This window comes from Bos grunniens, chromosome 3 (genome assembly GCF_055505025.1).
Source record: "Bos grunniens cultivar Pamir isolate PY7600 chromosome 3, Bosgru_T2T1.0, whole genome shotgun sequence".
NCBI classification, from domain to species: Eukaryota; Metazoa; Chordata; class Mammalia; order Artiodactyla; family Bovidae; genus Bos; species Bos grunniens.
Genome location: NC_141167.1, coordinates 64,268,749 through 64,291,351, shown reverse-complemented (window position 1 = coordinate 64,291,351; position 22,603 = coordinate 64,268,749). Strand labels below are relative to the sequence as shown.

The 22,603-nt window shown below is 43.3% G+C and overlaps 1 long non-coding RNA gene across 1 annotated transcript; it reads left to right on the top strand.

Annotated features, from left to right (window-relative positions):
• The first annotated feature begins 6,073 nt into the window (after positions 1-6,073).
• Positions 6,074-9,179, top strand: LOC147375724 (uncharacterized). Its single transcript, XR_015160388.1, has 2 exons — positions 6,074-6,168; positions 8,974-9,179. It is a non-coding gene; the product is annotated as an uncharacterized LOC147375724 (long non-coding RNA).
• Positions 9,180-22,603: the final 13,424 nt, after the last annotated feature.

The window sequence follows — 22,603 nt, the reverse complement described above, 5'->3', positions numbered from 1 at the left end:
TGAAGCTGAAACTCCAATACTTTGGCCCCCTGATGGGAAGGGCTAACTCATTTGAAAAGACCCTGATGCTGGGAAAGATTGAGGGTAGGAGAAGAAGGGGACGACAGAGGATGAGTTGGCTGGATGGTATCACCGACTCAATGGACATAGGTTTGGGTAAACTCCAGGAGTTGGTGATGGACAAGGAGGCCTTGCATGCTGTGGTTCATGGGATTGCAAAGAGTCAGACACGACTGAGCAAATGAACTGAACTGAACTGAACTGAGACAATGACCATGCCTGCCTTGCTCACTATGGATTGAATCCCCAGGGCCTAACACAATGCCCAGCAAGCACATAAATAAATACTTAATATGCTTTTGAATAAATGATTGTCATATAAAGCAACAATAACAAAATTATAACTATTAAACAATTTATAATACAACCAAGTGTCCACAACCTAAACAATTACCACTGTCTACATTGCTCAAATCATCTTATCATCTTTGACTTTTCTTAACCGTAAACTAAAATTTGACACCTTAAATAAATGTGCTTCCCCCCCAACACACAATCTTTTTCCCTCCAAGGATGAGTTCCCTGGGGGAAAGAGGTATCTTCTCTTTTACTAAACTTTTGTGAAATATTTCTTTAGTTTTGGAGTCTATTTAGTTATTTCAAACAGATTTTCAAAAATAAGAATTTCAGTACAAAGTCGTATCTCAAGACAACTTCACATGTCACGGTCCCGAAGTATTTGGTAGAATGGATGTTGGCACAGGCAAAACAATGGAATGTTCCAGAGTCTTGTTGTGAGAAATAACTGCTGTCATACCTAGCCTTGCACCAACATAATAGGCAAATTCCTTCATGCCAGGCCTGTCCCTTCATTCTCCTGCAAGCAGCTTTTAAATGGCTGTAATTCTTTGTTCCCAGCTTCTACCAGCAAATGTCAAAGACAGTCTTAACTACATAGTGTTTGCTTCTCCCCTCTGATTTCCTCTCAGAGATGAAGTCCTAATGCATTTGTGCTTTCCTCAAGTTAAAGGCATCCTTTTCAGTGACTGATGAAATAAACATCTGGACCCTCTCAGAGGCACCTAGAAAGTGAGGGTTTGTGCTGAAGCACAGCTGCTGTCAGTGCTCAGAGTGGTTGCTCAGCACAAAGGGCTACAACTTTGGGCAGAAAGAGCCATACTTTTCCATCTCTCATAAAACCTGCCTTTCAGGGGTCACTCCAGTTCAGTGGAAAACAGCCTAAGTGGTGCTGCCTCCCAGAAATGATAACATCAGCCAGGAGAGCAGGAAGGAAGCTGAGCTCAAGAATTCAGGTTGCTTTTTGTGCCAGGACCTCTCAGTTGACCACTGGTCTCTGTGATGAGCCCACCCACCAAGCCCCCAACATCCCAGCTTCAGCCATGGCTGTATGGCTGTGAAGACCCAGAGAAAGTAAAAGATTTGAATTCCAAGGGCTGCTTCTGACTCCAGGCCCTGGGGAGAGCAATGGACCCCCATTATTAATTGTCTCATCTGCAACCAGACCTTCTAACCCAGTGGTTCTCAACCCTGGCTGCTCAGAATCATTTTATCAAAATCCTAGTGTCCAAGAACCACCTGCAAAGATCCCAAGTTAGCTGGTTCAGGAGGGGCCACCCACAAGTTCATTCAAAACTGGCCCAATGATTCCTCTGTGCAGCCAGGGTTGAGAACCACTGTCCCAGGCTTGGTCCTCCTGTAGGCTGGTGAGGGTGAAGCCAAGAACACCAGGGCGCCTAAGCTCAGTGACTCCACCTTGGTGCACGTTAGAATCGCCTAGGGAATTGCCTAAAATTCCACTGCCCCAGATGAATTTTATCATTTCTCTGGGAGTGGTTCCATGATCTGCACTTTTTAAAACCCCTCAGGAGATTAAAATGGGCAGCCAAATCTGAGAGCCATGGAGCTCCTCTGAGTCTTCCAGTATGCTCTGAGATGATGCTTCTCAAACTACTGCTGAAAGACTAGCTTTGAGTTCTGTATTTGTTTTTTAGCTTTTCATCCTTTGCTGACCGATACTTTTGTAAAATTCAAGAAAAATAAATCGCTAGCAAAATGGAGATTTTAAAAGCAGACATAGAAGATAAACCCCAGATGTTTTAATTATTAGATTGAAAGACACAGTATTGCTTTTGAAAGTTTCTAAACTATCTCCATTTCTGTACTTAGGGATTGTTTACAGTTTGTGAACCTGAGCTGGTCTGTGGGCCACACTTTGAGAAACAGTGCTCTGAGGAACACCATTACAGGAACTGTAGATAAATGCTGTATGGTGGGAGGAGGGATTGGATAGATTTGATAAATATAATAGATTATATCTAGTCATCCAGTCCCACCAGGTTTTCCCTAAATGGACTGGGGTCTCTCCACTCCTGCCCACTGGCTCTACCTGAATACCTGCTCTTTACCCTTGAAACGAGAACGATAGTGCTGAAATCCAAATCCGATCATGTCATTTCACTGCCTATGAACTTCTTTGGCTACCACTGTTGGCTGTCTTAAACCATCACTCCGCATCTGTCCACACTGAGTTAGTAACAACTCCCTGTGTACACAGAAGCTTCTTCTAGCTGTCCCCACCTCTCCATCTCTCTCTGTCCTGTCTGGCTAACTCAGCCTTCAGAGTCAGCCTAGATGTCCCCTCTCCGGGAACCTTTCTCCACCCATTCAATTTAGGGTGGGGATCCCTCTTCTGTGATCCCTCAGGACCAGTCATCGTACATTCTGTGTTGTGATTGGCTGTTGACCCACTAGATGTGAATTCCTTCAAGACAGGATTTATGCCTTACTCACTGTTCTATCCTTAGCACCTGGTATCCTGCCTAGAATAGATAAGCTAATCAATAAACACTTATTGAAAAAGATGAATTAATCAATAAACAAAATGAATCCAGGCCTGAACCATAAGGGGCCCTAGAACTAGAAGATTGCATTTCAGCATCTCAGAAACTCCCCAGATCCAGCAAGCACCTCCATTTCAAACTTCATCATTTATCCAATTACCCAAGGGATTTCCTTTTTCCTGTTCTTAGGATTCTGACTTTCTACTCAACTCTTCGGGCTGATACCTCTGTTGAACCATTGGCCTGATTTGTAGTTTAGGTTTTACTTTTTTGAAGCTGCCTCTCAGATCATTCTCAGAGTCGTAGTTCCTACCCCAAGGATCTGGGGTCCTCGTTTCCTGACTCTAGATCAGCAGTCTGGGCTCCTACTTTTCCTGGTGGAGTCAGGGCATCATCACTAGGCCACTGCACCTACTTAGAACAATCACCCAGGCCAGGTTGATCTGGCCCGTGCAGAGGGGGGCTTTCTGAGACTTATGGAATTATAAACCTGCTGGGCTGGTTATTCTCTGCTTGTCCCTCTGCACTCATTCTCCATCCTCCTCTGTCTGCTCTGCCCATCACATTGGCTCCAGTGCCCTGTGGGTTCCTGATGGAGTTAGCTAACATGGGGCACCAGAGGGCATTGGAGGTAGGGAGGAAGAAGTCTGGAGTGCATTCCTTGGCTCCATCCTGTTGGGTGGGGTTTGGTAGTGCCTGGATTCCTCCACCACCACAGCTCCTGTGAGATGGTTTCTCTTCCAGGGTGCCAGCTCTCACAGCTTCAGGTTGTGGGTGGAGCTTCCTGCCTCTGCGAGTCCCTGATACTTCGTGGGCTCCTGTTGGTTCACTTCACTCTGCTCCATACTTCTGTTAGTACTCTCTCCATGAAACCTTCTTTAATTCAGCCTTTGAGTGCACCATCTGTGTCTTGCCAGGACTCTGTCCGATGAGATTCCCTTCTTGTACAGCAACTAGAACCATCTCCTGAGCTAGTCCAGTGCTTTTTCCACCCACTGTCATCACTTCCCTTACTCTGGAATCTAGAACCTAAATGGTACATGTAATAATAATACAAAACAATAGCAACAACAATAATAATAGTTATCATTTGAGTTTTTCTTATATGCCAAGCATTGTGCTAACTGAATGAATTCCTTGTATTCTTACCCCAAGCCTGTGAGGCAGGTATTACTTACTATCTTCATTTTAAAATTAAAAACCCTGAATCTTACAGAGAGTGAGTAATCTGGCAGAATTCACACAGAAAGTAAATAGCAGAGCAGGGGCTTCTGTCTGGCTCTTTGACTCCTAAACTGGTGCTTTGATAACTATGAGGACGTTTGCTCTTGTGATGACCCCATCGCACTGTTGACTCTTTGAGCTCCCTGTCAACTTACACTCCATGAGATAACAGATGTGGTTTGGTTGGGGCCTGCTGGGGAATCAGAATGAGAGAAAAACCAGCCCTGAAAACAGTGATGAGACGAGATAGTTCTGCCTCAACAAAGAAGTTGGCCAAGAGCCAGAGTTTAAAAGGCAATGCTGGCAACTCAGTAAAAGAAGGGGCAGAACAGGCTTCAGGTGGAAAAAAGTTGCAGGTGGTTTATATCACACCCCAAGAGTGACCACCCTCCATGCCTGTGAGGCTGGGTAACAAAAGCCCCTGGAGTTCCCAGAGAGAAGGCAGAACTGGGCTTGGATTTTTAAGAGTAGGAGAGCAGAGTTTGCCACTGTATATGCTGGGAGTCATCGAAGAGCATCCAGGCCAGAGTCAATCCTTGTCTATTTACTAGTGACATCTCCAGGTGAAGGAGAAGAAAATATGGGCCTTTGAGCATGAAGAGACCAAATTTCTCTCTTGCATTCCTCTATTCTCAAGTAGCCCAAAAGTGATTAAAATGAATCCTTTATTTTGTTCCTTACTTGTCCCTCATTTGATGAATGAAACATAAAAATATTTAATAAATATTTGCATTTTTGCACCTCCCAGTGAGTTCAAAACTGTCGATGAATCCCTATATTCTTCCCTCAGATAGAAAGTAAACTACTCTAAGATGTTTTCCTGTGAAACATGGATAGTTGGAAGAGTTTATTTTTCCTATTCTAAATTACAGAATGAAGTTCTTGGTGTTGGTGGTATTTCTACACTGTAGGGTTTGCTACAGATGAAGAAAGTGGACACCCTGTGCTATAAGCATTTTCCTGAGCTCATTCCATTATTTGTTCTCTGAAGAGTGAAGTTATCATCAAGCAGCAACTTACCATCATGAGCACTTTTCAATGGAGAACTATGATTTCAAAAGTACTACATTTCAGTTCAGTTTGCTGCTGCTGCTAAGTCACTTCAGTCGTGTCCGACTCTGTGCGACCCCATAGACGGCAGCCCACCAGGCTCTGCCGTCCCTGGAATTCTCCAGGCAAGAACACTGGAGTGGGTTGCCATTGCCTTCAGTTTACAAGGCGGTAATTTTGGAAAACAGTATGAAATATATGATGAAGGAGTCAGCATGCTGGTGAGAAGCAGTGAATGCCTTCAGCAACTCAGCCGAAAGCATACTTCTAGAAGGAAGGGAGAGGCCAAGGAGTGAGGGGAGGAGAGAAGGAAAGAAGAGCTCACAGTAGCTGGCCAAGAGGCTGCTCCCCACTCTTTGCACAAACCCCAGCGTCTTTTAAGAGGCTCAGTCTGCTTTATCTCTCAGGGCCTTGAGCTAAAATTTGGATGCTACTTCCAGGCCCAGCCCAGTTAAGAGCATTTTCTTTGTAGAGGGGTGACTTTCAGATCTTGCTCACTGTTTTTTGAAGTAGTAATTTCCCAATTCATTATTCCAATTTTAGCAATTTTACTTCTACTTATAATTGTGTACAGACATTTTAAAGCTTTAATTCATTTTGTAATACTAAATAGTTCCCCTTTCATCGTTCATGTCAGACACCTATTAACATTTCTTAAAAATTTATAAAACAATTCTGAGCTGTCAGAAAAAAAAAAGCCTCTTTAAGATTCAGATTATTAACTTGCTGTCTGTTCTCCATGTTAATGTATTTTCTCTCAGTCACTGGTGTCACGAAACTGTTTGTACAAGGCTTAATATTCAGAAAGTAATTTTATATTTTTACACATGGGAAATGTTTTCCTACATTCTCTCCATCTCAAATATGCTGTCTGTCAACCTCCCCTGTTTGTTTTATTTCGCTTTATCTTTGACCCTTCTCAATGTCTTTGCTCTGAAAGGGCTGATCACCACCACCTACAGGAAACGAGACCACCACGCACAGTGGTTAGGAGCACGGCTCGGGAATGCGACAGCCCTGGGCCCGACTCTTGGTGAGGCCTTTTCCGAGCTATGTGAGCGTGAGTAAGTTAAGATCTTCTGAGCCTCAGGTTCTGCAGCTGGTAAACTGAGCAATAGTACCTACCTCAGTCGTAAAGGTCAGGAGAAGGCCCTCGTATGGCTCATAGTAACAGCTTCACATATTGTAGCTACACACACACAGACACACACAGTGGATGACTGTTGACATTGTCGCAATTACTGTCTATCCTTCCTTTCTAGGGTAGGATAGTTGAGAACTATTTCTATCCCTCACAGGGAACAGCTGAAAAAAAGGCAGAAGAGAAGGCACAGACTGGGGGTGGAAGTCATAAAGATTTGTTATCTTAATCTATGGTATTGGAATAGGCACGTTGGTAGGAATCGTGGGCAGGAATACAAACTTATCTGGGTAAATAATGTGGAATGAAGTACAAAATATCATTAGCTGTTAAGAAGAATACAGCTTATCCTCTTCCATTTATAAATCCCCTTGGTTAGCTACCAATCAGAGATCTCAAATAGGCATGGTAAATGTGTAGTTAATTAGCAATGATGAGTATTATTCCATACCTAACACATGCTGAAGAGAATATAAAAATGTGAGACTATTCCTGCTGATGCAGCAGAGAAAAAGGTCCTAGAGGTTGAGTAAAAATCCTGGCTCCATACCTTTTGCTCTGGGATTGGGGTGAGCAACTTAAGTGTTCCTCATTTGTGAAACAGGACAAGAGGAAATATCACGCAGAGCTGTGTGGATGCTCAGTACCCAGCCCTGTGCTTGGTCCCTAGAGAGTGCTCAGTGACTATCTGCCCTTCCCTTCAGATTTTATGGGGAGAGATAATTAGAAAAGATGGTTCAGATGCTAAGATGCTAAATACAAGCAAGGGCAGAGAGAGAAAAATAGGTATGTAGAATGGTAAGTGAAGGTTCTTCGGAGGAGGGGTCTTAACCAAGTGAGGCGGTGCTAATGAGAAAGGTATCACTGATGAACCCAGAGATCCTCCAATTTTCTACTCTCAAGAAAAGTAGGGGCTCAGCTTGGGCACCAGTGCCTCCTCCAAACAGATCCCTGTTTGCTTCAACATAGAACAATTTGGGTTGTGAAGCCCAAGCAGCACACTGACATTCCTAAGTGTCCCCTTCAAAAAGCCAGTGTAAGCAAGAGATGCTCAGGGCCAGGAGAGAAGGCCCTTTTCCCCTGCTTTCCAGACAGAAAATGAGAGGCCCCTGCCTGCTGCTGCCCAGTTTTTAAACTGGAACCTTGCTCTTGTCTTCAACAATCACATTTCAATTTTTTAAAGCAAAGAAGGATTGAGGGTGCTTCAAACAAAACAAACCTCCTCTGATGTCTCCTTTCATGTGATGAAGTGCCCATTCTCCTCTCTTCTTGCCTGTACCAAAAGAAGTTTAGCATGTAGCAGCAGAATCTCATTGGATGTCCCAGCGGCCCCATACACAGAGCACAGCTGTCCCTCTCCTGGTGAGCTGGTGCGGTCCCTGGCTGCACTGTGCTCACATCTGAGCTTTCATTTTCCCCTTCTCTTGGCCTGCAGCTGAGGAAAAGCTCATGGGAGGGGAGACAGTCCTTTGAAGCAAATTAAGGACCATGTTGGGCTTTTGAACTTAAAGCAGTTTGTGTTTACACTCATGCCCTCTGCAAATGGCTCTTAAGGCCACAAGTGGATTTCCTTCCTCAGATTACAGTCCCCAGCAGCTAGGGATTTCTGTTCGTTCTGGGACACCCACTAAAGACAGAACTGTGACCACATCTTCCCTTTCCTCCAGAGAGCAAAAATATGATTTCAAGGGGAAAATAGCCACAGATACATTTTTGAGAACTTGACATTTACCAGCCCTGTTATGTTTTGTTAGGCACACCAACCACCCCAATCAAATCTTCATGGGCCACAGCAACAAGAAACAATCTCTCCACCACCAAAAAGAGCTGGGCCCAGAGCAGTAGGAGGGGAAATCTCCCTCCCAACATAAAGACTTCCCCAGGGGCTGAGCAAACCAAACAGGTGGTGAAGGATCATAAAACCCTGCTTATTGGAATAGCTGAAGGGAAGCAGGGCAGTGGGCTGCAAATATGAAAAGAGTTGCTAAGGAGAAGAGAGGTTAGGTTAGGTTTGCTCTAAATGAACTTGAACCGGGTCGTGGATCTCCAGGGTCTGGATCCAAACACCTGTATCTTCAAAGGCTGAAAAGGAGTATTTCAGGAAGAAGCATCGTAAGAGAGGCTGTACTGATCAATTTTCCAAGTCCCTTCCAACCCTGAGATTCTCTGAGGAGCAATGGAGAGAGGAGCTGTAAACTCAATCCCTGCCTTTCTCTTCTCAACACCCTCCAGTTTGGTTTGGGCACCCCACATGATTCTAGGAGCTCATTTCATGTGATTCAGTTGGTGAGCAAGACTAAACCAGTTAGCCGTCTCTTGCTCTCTCTCTCCCTCTTTCTCTTTCTCTCTCTCACACACACACACAGAGCCACAATAATTGATTCAGTGATTATTGGAATTATTTAATCCCTTTAAATTAAATTACAAGAATTTGTTAGGGATATTAAAACAAATAGGGGCTTCCCTGGTGGCTCAGATGGTAAAGGGTCTGCCTGCAGTGCGGGAGACCTGGGTTCAATCCTTGGGTTGGGAAGATCCCCTGGAGAAGGAAATGGCAACCCACTCTAGTATTCTTGCTTTGAAAATTACATGGATGGAGGAGCCTGGCAGGCTACAGTCCATGGGGTCACAAAGAGTCGGATACAACTGAGCAACTTTGCACACGCAAAACAAATAATGCTTTCTCTTCTCTGCTAGATACAAGTAAGGAAGGCAAGAAGTCCGAACTGCTGTTGGCAGGTATTTGGGGCCACTACAGAAGCCATCTTTCAGAGAAGACAAGATGAAGGAAGGAAAGGGACCTTGGTGACATGGCTGAATCTTGGATCAAGCCTTTACCAAAGTCAGACCTACCTTTGGACCTTTTGAAGTTGAGAATAAATAAAATCCATTGATTGTTTAAACCAGTTTTTGTTAGGTTTTTCTCTAATGGAAATAAAAGTCTTAATCAAAGTGGGGCAATAATAAGAAATTAAGTCTCAGTCCTTGCCCTCAAAGAACTTCCTACATAGTTGAGGAGATGAGACATTTACGGGATAAATAGTAGTAGACAGGAGAGGAATGTAAGCAATAACGACGTAGGTGCACGATGGGTGTCACTGAAAAATGTGAAAAACCACAGAAAGACTGAAGACAGGTCTATAAACTACTGAAGCACAGGCACTGAGCCCTGTTTTCCCCTTTGCCTTATTTCTGGTGATCTTTGTGACCCAGCGATTGAAAGCATGGTCTCTGGAGCCACATCGTATAGACTTGTACAGTTACCACTTAGCACCTTTGTGATCTTGGGCTAGTAACTTAATCTTTCCGCACCTTCATTTTCTAATCTGTAAAATGAGTATAAAAATAGTAATTACTTCTTAGGGCATACAACGCACAATAAGTATTAGTTATTGTGTGTGTGTGTGTGTGTGTGTGCTTGTGTGCTCAGTCACTTCAGTTGTGTCTGACTCTGCGACTCTATGCACTATAGCTCACCAGGCTCCTCTGTCCATAGGATTTCCCAGGCAAGAATACTGGAGTGGGTTGCCGTGCCCTCCTCCAGGGGATCTTAAAGATCAAGGGATCAAAGGATCGAACTCACATCTCCTCCATTGGCAGCCAGGTCCTTTACCACTAGCACCACTTGGGAAGCCCTAAAGCTATGGTTTTTCCAGTAGTCATGTATGGATGTGAGAGTTGGACTATAAAGAAAGCTGAGCACTGAAGAACTGATGCTTCTGAACTGTGGTGTTGGAGAAGACTACTGAGAGCCCCTTGGACAGCTAGGAAATCAAATCAGTCCATCCTAAAGGAAATCAGTCCTGAATATTCATTAGAAGGACTAATGCTGAAGCTGAAACTCCAATATTTTGGCCACCTGATGCAAAGAACTGACTCATTGGAAAAGACCCTGATGCTGGGAAAAGTTGAAGGCTGGAGGAGAAGGGGAAGACAGAAATGAGATAGTTGGATGGCATCACCAGCTTGATGGACATGAGTCTGAGCAAGCTCCGGGAGTTGGTGATAGACAAGGAGGCCTGGCGTGTTGCAGTCCATGGGGTCGCAGAGTCGGACATGACTGAGTGACTGAACTGAAGTATTAGTTATTACCATGATTCAAAAAAAAGTTTGTGAAAACTAATATATTAAACTATTTGGAGTATAATAACAATGAATGAAACATAGTTTTTGCCTCTAATGGGGTTACAAATTTGATGAAGGATACAAAATAGTGAACAGGCAATTGAGGAGTATGATAAATAAGCACAGGGAGGATAGATTAGCTAATACTCTTTGGTTATGAGAAACAAAAAACAACTGAGTGCTTTCTTAAGCAAAAGAGGAATTTTGTAATAAGGTGTAGAGGTATGTCAGATGGTAGTAGAAGCAGGAGCTGGAAAACCACTGGGCCTCACAAGTACTCTTACTTTGCAGCTTGGCTGCATTCTTTCTTTTTTTTGCTGCAGCTGGGCCTCCTGCTTTCCTGTTCTCACAGAGAAATATAACCAGCCCACGTTTTGCTCCTGAGTTTGTCAACTGCTCCCTTACCAAGAGACTGGATGCCTGTCTCTAAGTCCTTATTTCAAGTTCATGTGGCAGAGAAACTTATGCGCCCACTTAGGTGAGGGTCCTGGTCTAATATGGCAGGGTGAGGGTAGAAACATGGCTGCTAGGAGCCACTGACTGTAAACAATGGGGGAGGTGCCAGTGGGCGTCAGTGCTCAGAAAAAAAGCACAGCTTATGGGTTGATTCGATACCTCCAAAGGAGTCAACCGCAGCAGGAATCTAACCCAGCCTTGGGTCAAAGGAAGCTTCCAAGGGGACATGATGTATAGGCTGAAATTTCTATGCCTTGTTGGAATAAGAAAAGGAAGGAGGGTATGGGAAGAGAATATTCTTGTAAACAGAGAGAATATTGAGTAGAGGGAATCTAGCATGTCTGGGGAATATCACAGGGAGGCCAGAGATAGGAGACTTCTGCACGAACAGAAGTTAGATCATAAAGAGTCTTGTAAGCTTTTTACAAGAACAGAGGAACCAGAGACCAAATTGCCAACACCCGCTGGATCATCGAAAAAGCAAAAGAGTTCCAGAAAAACATCTATTTCTGCTTTATTGACTATGCCAAAGCCTTTGACTGTGTGGATCACAATAAACTGTGGAAAATTCTGAAAGAGATGGAAATACCAGACCACCTGACCTGCCTCTTGAGAAATTTGTATGCAGGTGAGGAAGCAACAGTTAGAATTGGACATGGAACAACAGACTGGTTCCAAATAGGAAAAGGAGTACATCAAGGCTGTAAATTGTCACCCTGCTTATTTAACTTATATGCAGAGTACATCATGAGAAATGCTGGGCTGGAAGAAGCACAAGCTGGAATGAAGATTGCCGGGAGAAATATCAATAACCTCAGATATGCAGATGACACCATCCTTATGGCAGAAAGTGAAGAGGAACTCAAAAGCCTCTTGATGAAAGTGAAAGAGGAGAGTGAAAAAGTTGGCTTAAAGCTCAACACTCAGAAAACGAAGATCATGGCATCCAGTCCCATCACTTCATGGGAAATAGATGGGGAAACAGTGGAAACAGTGTCAGACTTTATTTTTGGGGCTCCCAAATCACTGTAGGTGGTGACTGCAGCCATGAAATTAAAAGATGCTTACTCCTTGGAAGAAAAGTTATTGCCAACCTAGATAGCATATTGAAAAGCAGAGACATTACTTTGCCAACAAAGGTCCATCTAGTCAAGGCTATGGTTTTTCCTGAGGTCATGTATGGATGTGAGAGTTGGACTGTGAAGAAAGCTGAGCGCCGAAGAATTGATACTTTTGAACTGTGGTGTTGGAGAAGACTCTTGGGAGTCCCTTGGACTGCAAGGAGATCCAACAAGTCCACTCTGAAGGAGATCAGCCCTGGGATTTCTTTGGAAAGAATGATGCTAAAGCTGAAACTCCAGTACTTTGGCCACCTCATGAGAAGAGTTGACTCATTGGAAAAGACTCTGATGCTGGGAGGGATTGGGAGCAGGAGGAGAAGGGGACAACAGAGGATGAGATGGCTGGATGGCATCACTGACTCAATGGACGTGAGTCTGGGTGAACTCCGGGAGTTGGTGATGGACAGGAAGGCCTGGTGTGCTACGATTCATGGGGTCGAAAAGAGTCGGACACGACTGAGCGACTCAACTGAACGGACTGAAGCTTTTTACTGTCTTAGGACTTAATTGTCAGTTCAGCAGGAAAGCATTACAGATTTTCAAAGAGAAATGAAGAACGTGATCAAATGTTTATGTTGGAAAGTTATTTGAGCAACAATATGGAGAATACATTAGGTTTGTGAAGTGAACTCACTCAGTCGTGTCCGACTCTTTGTGACCCCGTGGACTGTAGCTCACCAGGCTCCTCTGTCCATGGGATTCTCCAGGCAAGAATACTGGAGTAGGTTGCCATTTCCTTCTCCAGGGGATCTTCCCAACCCAGGGATCGAACCCGGGTCTCCCACATGGCAGGCAGATGCTTTAGGTGATCAGGGTGATGATAGTATGAACTGAAATAGCAATAGGGAGAATGAAGAAAAAAGTTGTGTGCAACTTAGGATACCCACAATAGCACAGTGCCTGGTTTATACTGGGGCTTCCCTGGTGGCTCAGCAGTGAAGAATCTACCTGCAATGCAGGAGACATGGGTTTGATCCCTGGGTCAGGAAGATCGCCTGGAGAAGAAAACGGCAATCCACTCCAATATTCTTGTCTGGGAAATCCCATGGACAGAGGAGCCTGATGGGCTATAGTTCGTGGGATTGCAAAAGAGTCGGACATGACTTGGTGCCTAAACAAAACTGGTTTATATTAGGATGTTTGCTGAGTAATAGCAACAGAGAGATCAGATAAACTGGAGCTGTTACCTCTAGTTCAGTTATTGCTTGTGGCTTTGGTAATCAGTGATGCTAGATTGGAGGACTGGCTAGTAAATTCTGGCTGTAGGTCTGCACCAGAAGAGATAGATTAATGTTATTGTCTCCCATCATCATTTGTAAGTGTTTATGTTCCTTGATGTGCCGGGGAACTTCAGCATTGTAACTCAGGAAGGAGAGAAGTGTTATGGATCAGGGCAAGGCCAGAGAAGGAGCGGGGAGAGGTGGGGTGAATGGCATGGATCTCCATCCTGATTGGTCTCTGAGTGAAACAAACAGAAAGGATTATTTTCCAGTGAGTCTTTGTGAGGCATGAGAGGGGGACAAGGACCAGGTGACAGCTGTTCATAGGAAATGGGGTGGGAGCCAAGCAGGAGAAACATGGCGCTGCTGTGGGGGGATGCAGGTGCTAGAGTGTTTCAGGAGCCCACATGGAATCCCCTTTGAGAAATATCTGGGGAGAGTAGGAGGAGGCCTAAGGGGAAGAACTGAATTCCTGCCTCTGTGTCTGTGTGCTTGTGTGCGTGTGTGTGAATGAATGCAAGGAAGGTGGGGTGGAAGTTCATTTCTGTCCTTGTAATTTGGGCAAAACTGTAAAGAAACAGTATTTTCTAGACTGGAGGCATGGTCATTGAAGCAGACAATCAATCAATCTGGGGTCAAGAAAACAAATAGAAAACACACTGGGCAAATATTTAAGCATCTTATTATTTTGTTCCCACGTCTCTATTGAGGGGGTATTTTATTCACTCTCTGGGTCCACAGGACACACTACCTTGCCAGTGAGGCCTCAGTGTGAATCTTCCTTATGCCTGAGCTGCAGAGCTTAGCTGGACCACAGGTAAAGTTCCCTAAGTTCACAAGGACATTGCCTACCAATCAGGCTACACAGACCATTTCCTTTTATAAATCTAATGGTGGGATACTTAGTCTTCTCCTTGTTTTTAAAGACTTTCTTAAAATAAATAATATTTATTAGTTTTTTAAAAAGCCACACTAAGTCAATAATTTTAACAAGTAATTTAGGATAACACTTTGTAAAGGACTTTGCTTAATTACGAAAAATCCTATATACTTGGTAAAAAAACTGATGATAAAATATTTGATCGGAAACTTCCATTCAGGTTACAAGAATGAAGAAGTTGGTGCATTTAATTTATGTTCTATTCCATGATAAGTGGAAATGTTTTTTCTCTAAGTCAGAAAAAATCCTTGAGTGCCCTGCCTACATCCCTTGGACTCTACTATTTCAGTAAATTTCAAGATTTTCAAATGCCTTTATCTATCTCTTTATGCCTGAGAACTTTCTCCAAAACTGAGATGAGCTGCCACTGAGCAGGCAGGAAGCACTGGAGAATTAATACTATTCAGGAACAGACCTCAATAAATGACTCAGGGATTGGCATATAAATACTCCAGTTCCATCTTCTTTGGGTAGGATAATTCTGACACCATGTTTTATATAGTTTCCTTATGGGATTAAGCTCCAACATCACCCACAATGGTAGCAGACATAATGATCTACTCTCAAATTAATCAAACAAGTAGGCCATTAGACTGAGGTGGTTCTAAGGCCTTAAAAGTGTATATAAGCCGACCAAAACCTCAGTCTGTAATGCCTCAAGACCAAGAATATGAAACTAGGGGCAATTAATCACAAATAGTTATTAGGTGTTTAGTTGCTAAGTCATGTCCAACTCTTTTGGGATTCCATGGGTTGTAGCCCTCTAGGCTCTTCTTTCCATGAGATTTCGCAGGCAAGAATATTGGAGTGGGTTGCAATTTCCTCCTCCAGGGAATCTTCCCAACCCAGGGATCAAACCTGAGTCTCCTACATTGGCAGGTGGATTCTTTACCATATTGAGCCACTGCTACTGCTAAGTCACTTCAGTCGTGTCCGACTCTGCGACCCCTGAGACGGCAGCCCACTAGGCTCCCCCATCCCTGGGATTCTCCAGGCAAGAACACTGGAGTGGGTTGCCATTTCCTTCTCCAATGCATGAAAGTGAAAAGTGAAAGTGAAGTCTCTAAGTCGTGTCCGACCCTCAGCGACCCCATGGACTGCAGCCTTCCAGGCTCCTCTATCCATGGGATTTTCCAGGCAGGAGTACTGGAGTGGGGTGCCATTGCCTTCTCCGACTGAGCCACTAGGGAAGCCCAAATAGTTAATTAGGCTTTTCCAAATAATACAATTTAAGCTATACCAAATCAAATAATTTCTGTGCGTCACTTTTGTCTTTTCTCCATAGAAGTCTTTCCCCTAGCTCCTGTCAGTGGAGCACTCCTAACCACTTCTGTTTTGGCACTACTGAATTCAAATCAATTTTTGCCCAGATAAATTCCTGAAATGTTTAATGTGCTTCTGCTTATCTTTCCACAAACTGCTGTTAGCTGTCTTATGTGGGGGAGGAAAAATTCTCCCTTCTAACCTTCTAGGTTCTGTAGCTTGTCTAAGAATTTAAAAGACAGATTAACAGGGCAATGTTTTAAAATTACTTAGCCTCGTACCAGAGCCCACTCCAGTACTCTTGCCTGGAAAATCCCATGGACGCAGGAGCCTGGTAGGCTGCAGTCCATGGGGTCGCTAAGAGTTGGACACGACTGAGCGGCTTCACTTTCACTTTTCACTTTCATGCATTGGAGAAGGAAATGGCAACCCACTCCAGTGTTCTTGCCTGGAGAATCCCAGGGACGGGGGAGCCTGCTGGGCTGCCATCTCAGGGGTCGCAGAGTCGGACGCGACTGAAGTGACTTAGCAGCAGCAGCAGCAGCAGAGCTTTACAAGTCTTACATACCATCCTGAAGTAGGGGAAGGGGTTTGGACTTCCGAGGGGCTGCTGGCGGAGGAGGTAATTCCCTGGAATGCGAGAGGAGGAAACGCATGATAAATAAAGTTTGCCTGGCTTTACAGATGTCTCTTAAGTGAGAAAAAAAACCAAAACAAAAACCTGTAATCTCTGGCAGTAGCTCTCTTCCTGAAAGAAGTACTCTTTCTAATGGAAATTTATTTTTTAAATGTAGAATTCCCTCACAAATGGGATAATTTTTACTTTCTTTTTGGCATCTAAAGAGGAGGTAAAACACTTCTATTGAGTCTGCTGGGTCTTGATTGTCTTCAGGTCAAAATAATCCATCTGCCAAAGGGGCATGTATCAGGGTGGCATGTTCTGAGCCCCTTCACTTCAGTTGTCTGAGTCACTTCCTCGCTTCCTTTCCAGTGGTCCTTGTACCTCCAAGATAAGCTACTGTGCTCAAATTCTTGTCTAAGGTCTACTTCTGGGGAATCCCAACTCAGACAAGGCAGTTATTTAAAATGGGATTGTTCTACGATTGCAAATTCTGTTAAATGCTGATTGAGTATCAAAGTATACTTTTCACACTGTTAGAAAGATAACTCTCATACAATAGATAACTTGTGTCAAGGTTTTATTTAATTCATTTATGGCAGAATAATAAAGATGACTCAGTGTAATGATATATCGACATTAGAAAAAGGAATGCTGAATAGATGGCTAAATTAGATGTAAAATTAGTTAATCCTTCAGCAGGGCCATAACACCCTAACCCTTGAGTTGTATTATCAACCAGAGGAACAAATATCATCATAGCATCAGATTTTCTACAGAGATCGAAAACTCTAACTTTACAGATTTCTAAGAGATCTGATGTTCAAGCTGGTTTTAGAAAAGGCAGAGGAACCAGAGATTAAATTGCCAACATCTGCTGGATCATGGAAAAAGCAAGAGAGTTCCAGAAAAACATCTATTTCTGCTTTATTGACTATGCCAAAGCCTTTGACTGTGTGGATCACAATAAACTGTGGAAAATTCTGAAAGAGATGGGAATACCAGACCACCTGACCTGCCTCTTGAGAAATTTGTATGCAGGTGAGGAAGCAACAGTTAGAACTGGACATGGGACAACAGACTGGTTCCAAATAGGAAAAGGAGTTCGTCAAGGCTGTATATTGTCACCCTGCTTATTTAACTTATATGCAGAGTACAACATGAGAAACGCTGGACTGGAAGAAGCACAAGCTGGAATGAAGTTAGCGGGAGAAATATCAATAACCTCAGATATGCAGATGACACCACCCTTATGGCAGAAAGTGAAGAGGAACTCAAAAGCCTCTTGATGAAAGTCAAAGATGAGGGTGAAAAAGTTGGCTTAAAGCTCAACATTCAGAAAACGAAGATCATGACATCCGGTCCCATCACTTCATGGGAAATAGATGGGGAAACAGTGGAAACAGTGTCAGACTTTATTTTTTGGGCTCCAAAATCACTGCAGATAGTGACTGCAGCCATGAAATTAAAAGACGCTTACTCCTTGGAAGGAAAGTTATGACCAACCTAGATAGCACATTCAAAAGCAGAGACATTACTTTGCCAACAAAGGTCCATCTAGTCAAGGCTATGGTTTTTCCTGTGGTCATGTATGGATGTGAGAGTTGGACTGTGAAGAAGGCTGAGTGCCGAAGAATTGATGCTTTTGAACTGTGGTGTTGGAGAAGACTCTTGAGAGTGCCTTGGACTGCAAGGAGATCCAACCAGTCCATTCTGAAGGAGATCAGCCCTGGGATTTCTTTGGAAGGAATGATGCTAAAGCTGAAACTCCAGTACTTTGGCCACCTCATGTGAAGAGTTGACTCATTGGAAAAGACTCTGATGCTGGGAGGGATTGGGGGCAGGAGGAGAAGGGGACGACAGAGGATGAGATGGCTGGATGGCATCACTGACTCGATGGACGTGAGTCTGAGTGAGCTCTGGGAGTTGGTGATGGACAGAGAGGCCTGGCGTGCTGCGATTCATGGGGTTGCAAAGAATTGGACACGACTGAGCGACTGATCTGATCTGATCTGATCTGAAGAGGTCTGAGCCACCAGTCAATTGGTTGTGCAGGGGAGCAAAATTTGTCATCCCAAATTCTGTCTCTTTGGTATGAGGATTAATTTTGGCTGATAATTTTTAAGGCCCCAAAGACTCAGGGATCTTCAATCTTCTTCCTAACCGCCTAAAAGAAGGTAGGTAGACTACCTATTCCAGGAAGTAAGCTATTAAATAGGTAACTACAGTGTGAACTAGGTTCTGTGTATATAGTTATAACTATAGGGAGGAACCTAGCAAAGTCTGTTTGCTAAAATTTCTTTCTGCATCCCATTGTCTCTGCATAGCCTAGCAAATATTTGTTTGCCAAACATACGCTTTTTAATTGTTGTAGCCACACATTCCCGGAAACAAAGACTCAGAAGGACAATGCAGATAGTGAAGTACAGTTTATTACACCAGCGGGCCCAAGGCAGAGTCTCCTCTTAGTCAAGGACCCCAACCAGTTTTTGTGAAAACTTTATATACCCTAAGTGTATGTGCCCAAACCCACCTCCCCAAATTCCCTGAAACTAGTCTGAACAAAGGAAGAGAAAGATACAATCAAGGTTAACCCATGATTCCTATGCCTTAAGCCTAGGTAGTTAACAGTGGACAATTATCAATAGGCCTGTGGTCATACCGCAATAAGCATAATAGAATTTATGATTCCATTTGGTTACACAGATAATTAGGGTATTCTTTTAGGCGATGGAGAATCTAGGTATGAGCCCTGGCGTTATTCCATCCAGGGGGCCTGGTTTTCCAGTTGGTATGTCGTTTCCATAGATACTGGGCATATAGCTGAAAGTCCACAGTCCGGCCCAAGATGGAGTCCTGCTTTCAAGAGCCTGATCTGTCTGTTTCCTCCTTCATAATCTCCATAAAATTGCCTTTCTCCCCTTTGAAGGTCAAACTCTGCTCCTAACATCGTTTTTTGTCTTTAGCTGAGGAAGGTATTTAAGGTGAGGGCTTTGGCCATTTCGGCAAGTTACTAGCTTCTCCTGGGTCTCTCTCATGTATCCATGTTATTAAACTTTTGCTTGATTTTCTTCTGTTTATCTGTCTCTTGTCAATTTAATTCTCAGACCAGCCAGAAGAACCTAGGAGGGTAGAGGAAAATGTCTTCCTTCCCAGCAGTAATAGTAAGTCAAATAATGTTACACATCAGATGGACTAATTAGAAAATGCCTGAGCATGATCAAAATGTCACTCAATAATTTTTTTAAACTTATTTCCAAGTTTAGAATCATTTTTCTGAACAACAGGAGAATTTTAAGGTTTTTCGTAAGTGATCTATGGATTAATGAATGCAGTATTCTTAGATCAGTAAGTTGTAAAATATATGTGTTTTAATGTATTTTAAAATTTTAATTTTACTTGTTTGGGACCAAAATATGTTTTAAAGACATTTTAAAAATAAGAGATGCTGCACATTTCAATATAGATTTTAAAAAATGGAACATAGGCTATCAAAAACAAACTCCCCCTATCCTAGGTATTGGTCTTTTCTGTTTTAGTTTTTATTAAGTGCATCTAATATTTTGGGGAGAAGTGTTAGTCGCTCAGTCATGTCCTACTCTTTGGGACCCCATGTACTGTAGCCCTCCATGCTCCTCTGTCCATGGAATTCTCCACCAAGAGTGGATTGACATTCCCTTCTCCAGAGGATCTTCCAGATCCAGGGATCGAACTTGGGTCTCCTGCATTGCAGGCAGAGTCTTTACTGTCTGAGCTACAGGGAAGTCCATATTTGATGAAATTATCTGTAAATTCTAGATCTGGAAATTGGTTACAGATATACTGTCCCCGGATTTCCCTTAATGGCAAAGGATCTCTGTGAAAACATCAATTATACTAGTTTTAAAAACAAGACAATAGACCCAAAAACGGAGTCAGTTATGCTGAACCTTATGACACCAAACCGAAACTTAATTTCAGCATCTCCCAGAAATGGAATCTTAAACCAATCAATCAGGAATCACCTAATCAGTGCACTAGATAATTTGCTTGAAAGACTCCTGTCATCCCCTAAAGGAAAGTAAACTGGTAAGAATCAATCCACTACTGTTTTTGGGGGGCGGGGGGAGGGGGTGGGGGCTAGTAAAACTTCCTTGTTGCTACTCCTTTCTGTCTATAAAAGTGTTTCAGCTTCTACAGTTCCTTGGAGCTCCTTTCTACGTGCTACATTGCATGCTACTCCATTCATGAATCACTGAATAAAGCCAGTAAAATCTCTATAGAGGCCTAAAAGTAAATAAATAACACAGGGTGTATATCACCAGCCTCTGAAAATTGTACTTCTTTTGGTTTGGTCTTAAGAATCTGAATGGACTTCTTTAAGGTCATTATGCTTTTTTTCCCTTCCCATATCAAATTGTGATTAATGATGTAAAAAATACAAAGATAATCTTGTTTCCACTCTATTGTTAGAGAGCCCTGAAGGATGGTCCCATTATCAGCTAACAAGATCTGCCTGCAACACTCCATTTGCAAACTCAGAAAAAATAAGCAAGGAGCACCCTCTGCTCTTCCACACCAGGGGATTTGGAGTGGAAAACCTTTGTGTAGTTTCAGGAATTAAGAGGAGGTAGTTTAAGAGACATTCTCAAAGCCTGAGCTCAAATGGGCTCCTCTCTTCAGAGTTCTCTTTGAAAGCCAGTATCTCTGAATGCTGGCAGGAGATGGGAGCATTCTCTCTTTGTAAATGGAATGACCTGATTTTTATCTCTAGTTGAATTCCAGGAGGAAGCATGATGTCATTTCAACCACTGGCCAACAAACTTCTTGCTTAATGAGCATTTTGAACTTACTGGCAGCCAAGAAGGCCTTTGTTTATAGTGCTTCCAAGCAGAGGTCAAAGATCCTGTTTCTTCAGCTTTAAGAAACAAAGAGACAGGCTTGCTAACCAGCCCCTATCAGCAAGTAAGTTTCAGACAATGGCAAACAGAGAAATACAGAGGGCTTCCCAAAAGGTTATACAGTCTAAGAGGCCAATAGGACAGGAGACAGAAGGAGCCGGAATGCCATCAAAGACAGGTTTTCTGCCTCATGATGGTGCATAAGTGATCCCTATCTGACCCTGAGTAGGGGCGGGGTTTCAGGCCAGCAACCTGTGGCAGGTGTGCACTAGTCACCCCATCCCCCTCACTAACTCCTCCTTTGTCCCTTCCCTTCCTCCCCCTCCCCCAGATTCCCTCAGCTGTTTGAGCAGTTGCAAAGGGCTTGGACAGTCTCCACCCACTGGCAGCTGTTGAAATGTATTCTGTGGGTGGAAGCAGATCTCTGGAACTCTGGTTACTAACTACCAAGGGCAATACCAGCAATACAAGCAGAGAAAAGGAGCTGTGGATTGATTCCTGCTGTGATGCCTAATAAATTATATATCAGGCAAAAATGGAAAGCACAGTGAAGCCCGTTTTCCAATAGAAATAGTGAAAGCCCTCTGAAAATTTTTCATTTTGAAAAAAGAACAGCATTATTGAATTGACATACAAAAAAACTGAGCATGGTTAAATTGTATAGTTTGATAAGTTTTGACATATGTATATGTTTGTGAAAATCCATCACCACCATCAGGATTGTCAGCTCCAAAAGTTTCTTCCTATCTCTCTGTAAGCCTTCCTTTCTACGGCCAGCCCTTCCCCACTCCGTTTTCCCCATCCTCCTCTGACCATAGCTGCTTTCTGTAACTAAAGGTTGTTTTGGATTCCCTAGAGTTTTATGTCGGAGAAGGCGATAGCACCCCACTCCAGTACTCGTGCCTGGAGAATCCCATGGACGGAGGAGCCTGGTGGGTTGCAGTCCATGGGGTCGAGAGGAGTCCAACACGACTGAGGGACTTCACTTTCACTTTCATGCATTGGAGAAGGAAATGGCAACCCACTCCAGTGTTCTTGCCTGGAGAATCCCAGGGACGGGGGAGCCTGGTGGGCTGCCGTCTGTGGGGTTGCACAGAGTCGGACATGACTGAAGCAACTTAGCAGCAGCAGCAGCAGCAGCAGCAGAGTTTTATGTAAGTGAACTTATATGCTCTTTTTTACCTAGCTTCCTGCACTCAGTATGCTATCCATGCTGTGGTATGGTGTTCATTCTTTTTATTGCAGAGCAGTATTCCATTCAGGGCTAGATCACAATTTGCCTATTCATCTATTGATAGATATTTGGGTTGTTTCCAGTTTGGGGTTATTACACTAAATCTACTATGGACATCTATGTATCAGTCTTAGTATAGACGTACACTTTATCTCAAGTAAATACCTAGGAGTGAAATGGATGAGTCACATGGTATATATTTAACTTTTAAATATACTGCCGAAGGGGTTGTACTATTTACATCCCTCCCTCAGCCCAGGAGTGTATGAGGTCCCAGTTCTTCTATATCCTCATCAACAATTGGTATGGTCAGTTTTTAAATTTTTGGATGTACTAAAATAGGTGTGCATTTATCTTTTAAATTCTAGATGTGGATTAAAAGTGATTTATGGCCCACCCTGATAGTACTCTAATATTCTATATTTGTCTGTATATTTATCTTTACCAGAAAGCTTTCTATTTCCCTACA